The sequence below is a fragment of the Hetaerina americana genome, unplaced genomic scaffold (genome assembly GCF_022747635.1).
Source record: "Hetaerina americana unplaced genomic scaffold, ioHetAmer1.1.p SCAF_12, whole genome shotgun sequence".
Lineage (NCBI taxonomy): Eukaryota > Metazoa > Arthropoda > Insecta > Odonata > Calopterygidae > Hetaerina > Hetaerina americana.
The window spans coordinates 31,752,158-31,758,389 of NW_027286292.1; positions in this window are offsets into that span (position 1 = coordinate 31,752,158).

Here is a 6,232-nt window from a genome sequence, read left to right on the forward strand (position 1 = left end):
TAAGACAGGATGAGTCCTTCTGATACAGAACTTGTATCATTCACACCATTCCATTTCACTATAAAAGCCAAAAAAGCATATTAAGGTATTTCAGGAAACTCACTTTTACTAATTCCTTCAATAATACTGTATGGAAGGAATTAGTAAAAGTACTCCAGCTATGTCTCGTAGCATCACCTTTTGGGGTAATGCTTTCCTTATCATTTAACTATTTTCACTTCAGAAGCAAGCTATTGAAACTATCCGTAGTATGTATTCTTGCCCTGGGTAAGCAAATCTTTGTATCTCTTGGCATTGTTACACTTTCCTCTATATTAATACACACCCGTATTTTATTTACGAAAATATATCTTCTCATTCTTCCCTGCCAATTCCGGTCACCACAATCACTATGCTCCCTCCAGAGATGACATTGTAGCCAACGACACTCCTACAGTTTATCTGAAAGGTCCTTGAAATTCCATGACCACAATTCATAATAATATTCCTATTTCTAATTGCTTAGTGCTCCAATTTTCCAGTCTGGGCTCATAAATGTGTGACTTAGTAAAAACTTAATAGTTAAAATACGTTTCTTGCTGGCTATGACTTAGCTGTGTATTTTGTGTGGTCATATTTATTTATTTTTTATATTGTGTTACTAATTATTCATTGTAGTATCTTCATGTTCCTAATTGTCAAAACTCACATATGTTTGTCCCATTGGTGTTAATAAATTATAATCATCATATTTCGTCACTGTCACAAATCATTTGACTTATATTATTCTCCTGCTGATACTTCTACTAGTCCTCATCTTAAAGCTCTTTCACACATGACTTTCTTTTGTTGCTTCCTCTGAAACTATTTAGGTACTTTTCCCTCATATATCTAACTCTCATCCATTCTATAATTATGACCAAACCAGCATGGTTCGGTTCATATTTCTATATTCATGATCCCCTATCCATAAACCTATTAAATAACCATGATGACATAAACCATCCTTGTTTCACACCATACTGGTTTGTGTGAAAAGTATCAGGAAATGTTCAAAATTCTTCAAAGTACATCCCTTGAGCATGGACACATTTTTACCTGTGGCTTTTCCATGATTCAAAGGCTCCCTGATAGGCATGTTCTGGAGGGTCCTTAAGGGTACGCGTGTAAGCTACTTTGATGGTACTTAGGGTCCCATGGTGGTGTCCATTGAGGGAGGATTTCTCTTATGGGAATACGAAATAGTCTGCTGCTGCCAAGTGACAACTGTAAGGGGGTTGGGGAATCATCGCCATGTCGTTGCAGAAGGTCTTAGCAAGCCGGCACTCGAATCTATTTTTTGGTCGTCCTTCAGGACGAGTTAAGCGCAGATTTTTCGTATCGCCGAATTTTCAGCGATAATGGTGTGCACTGTCACCTTATCAATTGCAATACAATCAGTGATCATGAGTTCACTTAACCGACGGTCTGCATTTAGCACTTAACACACACGTTGCACGTTGTCATTGGTGTTTAACATCTACAGCTGTCCAGAGTGGGTTCATCCTCTGTACTCTCTCAGACATCTTTGAAGAGTTTGTGCCACTCAAAATCTGCAGTTTGTGACATGCTTTCATCTTTGAACACTTGGCGAATAAAGCCCAGCATCTCTGTACCCAATTTCCTCAGTCCAATGCAAAATTTGATGGCATGCTGCTGTTTAATCATTTGCTGCAATTTTTGCATGCACTGAGTCACACGACTGGGGTTCATTAAAAGCACGATCTAGTTTGAAAGGATGCTCACGGGTGATTGGCGCGTGTTGAAGGTCAGCCCCCCCACTATGGAGCCTGTGCGGTGCACTGCAACGCACTGTCGCATCAGGAAAAATTGTTGCCAATACTTTTTATACCTTGTACTATATCTGTAACAGGTATTCCAGGTCCTGTTCGCTCTTATGGTGTTTATGTATTTTTATTCTTTATATTTAAGTGATCTGCACATCACCTACTTGGTATAAGCACCCTCCACCCCTCAGATTTGTTCAGTTTTTGTACACTTTTTCAACAAACACATTAAGAAATACTAAACCTGGTTTACTGAAAAGACTAATTGCTCTGAAATTCTTTTGATTTCCCTTCCATTTATACAAATTAACATAGCATTATATCATTCTTCCGTTTATGGGGTTCAGGGAAAATATTAAAAAATAAGTTGTAGTGAAGTATCTTGCCCTCGAACTTAAATGCTTATGTAAATATACCGTGCCATACAGTTTTGGTGCTATCCCAGTCTTCAAAGTTCTCACTGCTGGCACTACGTCATTTTTACTTGAGTCAACTTCCCTGCATTCATTTCTATCACCAAATGTAGTTGACTTGCCACATTCTCACTCCAAATTATTATTGTACTTGTCCTTTAAAATATTTCATCCAAGAGTTTCTATCCCTACATTCATCCCAGGCAATATCACTACATATGCTTTGCCGTGTTCATCCTCTTTTCTTCTCATTTCTTTTCCCTTATTACACAATTCTGAAAATCTTTTGTTGAAAACCACTGCATTTTTACTGCTTTTGCTCTTCATATTTTTCTTTACTTTCACTCGCACAAAATCACACATTTAGATGGGGAACAGTTCTTTTCCCTGAGGTTTCTCAGGAAGATCTAATGCCCAAAAAATACTAGCTTGGTGAATCTGAAGGTGTACAGAGGTATCATTCAGAATTGTGTGTTAACCATCTGGTCAGTAACCCAGTGCTCCACCCACTACACAACTGTGCCCCTTAATTTTGTGTCGATAAATGAAATGGCAAAGGAAAATTTCTTATTGTACATGTATGGCCATCATTTAGGTGTGCATTACCTACCTGCTTTCTTATTAGTTTCATATTTTCTTGTCAGGTTGCACCCAAGCGTAATCTGATGGACTTAGCTTTTTATAAAAGTTGGAAGTAGGCATAAATTTGTCTTAGTAGGTACAGTATATCAGTCATAAACACCTTTGGTCTATTGTATTAGTGAAATTAAAACATTCATAGACTATATTGGCAATTTACAGATATCTGAGCTAAAAACAACTGTCAACTTGGCTACAAACCATCAGGTATGGCAATGGCATGGTATCGGTGGTAGTGAGTGAGGCATACTATAAGATTGGCAAAAACTTACTTAATATATGATAGACAAATTATTATGAGTCCCACAAGTTATTTAATTATTTAAAATTGTGTTTATGTTCAATTTTTCTTTCCATAACTGACCAATTACATGGATGCCACAAATGATTCTTTGGGGGTATGTTCAGACCCCTGGAAAATGACCATGAAATTGGCTGCATAAACGGCATGCAAGCGGTCATGGTGTATATTCTTCACAGTTGTGAAATAAATCTGTAACCACAAGGAGCAAAGTCAGATAAAGGAGGGAGTATTAAAAATCAGTTCAAAGTTGTTTTCCAGAAAAACTACTAAAGAATGGATCATCTATGAGCAGGTTCACTGTGATAATGACTGAGTGTTGAGATTAAGAATGAATGCAACGTTGTGCAGTTCTTTTTTCAACAGAGCTCTATGGTTTTTTCCGCGATACGTCATTGCAGGGTAACCTTTCACCAACATACTCTTGAGACCACAGTGGGTGAGGATATTACCTTTGTTGTCCCAAAAGATCATTGTCATCATTTTCTGGGGACTCTGGTCAAGATCCTTCTTAAATTTGCTTGCACGAAATACTATCTCTCCAAAAAACAAGGCATTCATATCTGTGACACCTTGTCCATTCGCTTACCTTATTTAAGAGTGACCCCGGTATGTGTTATCTGCTGAGTTATATACGTACATGATTTCCAGCAGCCTGATAGATGAATGAAAATTTATAACAATGTTAATGAGTGAATGTGAAGTTTATTGAAACACTAGAAGTTATTATTAAAATTAGAGATTATCTGCTACCTGTATTAAGCGAACGGTAATTATGGTCGTATAAAATTATGGGAAGAGTCAACCCCAGCCGTACTCTAATAAATAGGCAAAGGATGGGTCAGGGAAATTAGAGAAGATACATGCAGTAAATCAATAAAAAATATTATGTTATATTATATTGAATAAATAAAAAATATTATATAATAAATTGGCAGCATTTCATAGCATGCTACACAGAGCACTCAGCATACCACTGTCAAACGAAGAATTTATTAAAGAAATATCCCTCATCAAACAAATAGCTAACAATAACGGCTACACTGAGACATTAATTGATACATTATTAGACAAAAAACGAAAAATGTTAGCCATAAAACAGATTTACAATCCCCCTCCACCCACCGAAAAAGAAAAATGGCGACGTATTAGATATTTAGGTCCTATCTCCGGAAAAATAGGCAAACTCCTTAAAGACCTTAACATAGGACCAGCATATTACAGTGAGAACAATATGAAGAGCCTGCTCCCTAAAGTGAAGGACTCCACTAACAAATTGGACCAAAGTGGAGTCTACAGCTTGGAGTGCGCGGACTGCGCGGCATCCTACATAGGACAAACGGGAAGGAGCCTCTGCGTCAGGGCAGCGAAACATCAGCGGGACTTCAGTACTAAAAAAGGGAATTCCCAATTTGCAGCTCACCTCATCAGCGCAGGCCACAACGCAGGCTTCATACCAAAGCTACTACATAAAGAGAAGAAAGGAAAGAGGATGGACATCAAGGAACAGTTGGAGATCTTAACCGCCTTAAGAGAGAAGAAACCATTAACGAACGACCACCTTTTTCCCTTCCATTCCCCTCTCCTGGACATTCCACAACTTATCCCTAATGACTCCTACGGCCAATCTAACCCCCCCTGTGAATAACCGTCCCTCCATAATCCTTCCCTAGTCCCCGCTACTCACAGTGAACCCCTCTCACCCACTCTTACCGCCCCCACCCAGGCAGCGCGTCTGTCCCCCCCCACCCACCCACCCACCCAACCCACACCAACTTGGACGAGTATATATATGTGTGAAAACGGAATATTTTCTTTGTACGTTCCTGAAGATGCTACAGTGTAGCGAAACTAGTTGAAAATAAATCAGTTACTTTATGTAGAAACTGCAAAGTTATTTAGTGAAACCCCTGTTCACAATGGATTTCAACAAAGTCTCGGCCTCAACCATCAATCACAATAAAAAATATAACTGACATTAAAAATAAAATTATTATGATAAAAATACTAAAAATAACTAAATAGATAAATGAAATAAATATAAATTAATCACGTACTCTCTAGCGTTGATGTACTAAGTAACATTGATCCTTGCTAGTCGCAGGCACTCACACAACCAGGGGTTTCGAGAGGTTTCCCTCTGCGCCAGTGGCCTGCCAATCACTCACTTGCTTGGGTATGCAAAGATGCCTTAAGCCTTGCAAAACTCACTTATTCACTCACAGGTCTACTGTGGAATCTCTTCCAACGTTAGTACTGTGACTCGTACTTTGTTTAAAGGTAAGGGAAGTGCCCAGAAGCTGACACTGTTTCGACTGCAAAGTAATCCTCTTCAAAGAAGGAATTATGCCCTGATAGAGTTTGAGTGCTTGAGACTAGCAAGGATCAATGCTGTAGAGTACATCGAAGCTAGAGAGTGCATGATTAATTTTCATTTATTATTATTATTATTTTTAATTTTATTTCATTACGTGTGATGGATGGGCCACTGGCGCAGAGGGAAGCCTCTCGAAAGCCCTGATTGAGTGTGAGTGCTTGAGACTAGCAAGGATCAATGCTGTATAGTATATCCAAACTAGAGAATACGTGATTAATTTACATTTATTTCATTTCATTATCTATTTAGTTCTTTTTAGTATTTTTATCATATTTATTTTATTTTTAATGTCAGTTGTATTTTTTATTGATTTAGTGCATATAAAAAAAACACAGTAATCAACCCGAAGGTCGGTTTAGTAGGTGATGGTAGAGAACACCCAGTACCAAGCTCTATATGGCGTGTGAAAATTCACACATCAGGGTAGGGGGGCCAGTTCCCTTCCCTGTGCGGGTGATGGTCTCCCAGGAAGACCTGTTACCCGAAAAATCACATAACTTGGGTGGAGCTGCAGGTGCCCAGAGTGCCTTGCCCGGGAATCGAACCCGGGACCCTCTGGTCAGCAGTCCAACGCTCTACCCCCTGGACTACCGCGACTCACTTAGTGCATATATCTTCTCTAATTTCCCTCACCCATCCTTTGCCCATTTATAACAGTACGGCTGTGGTTGACTCCTCCCATACTAACTTTCAGAAC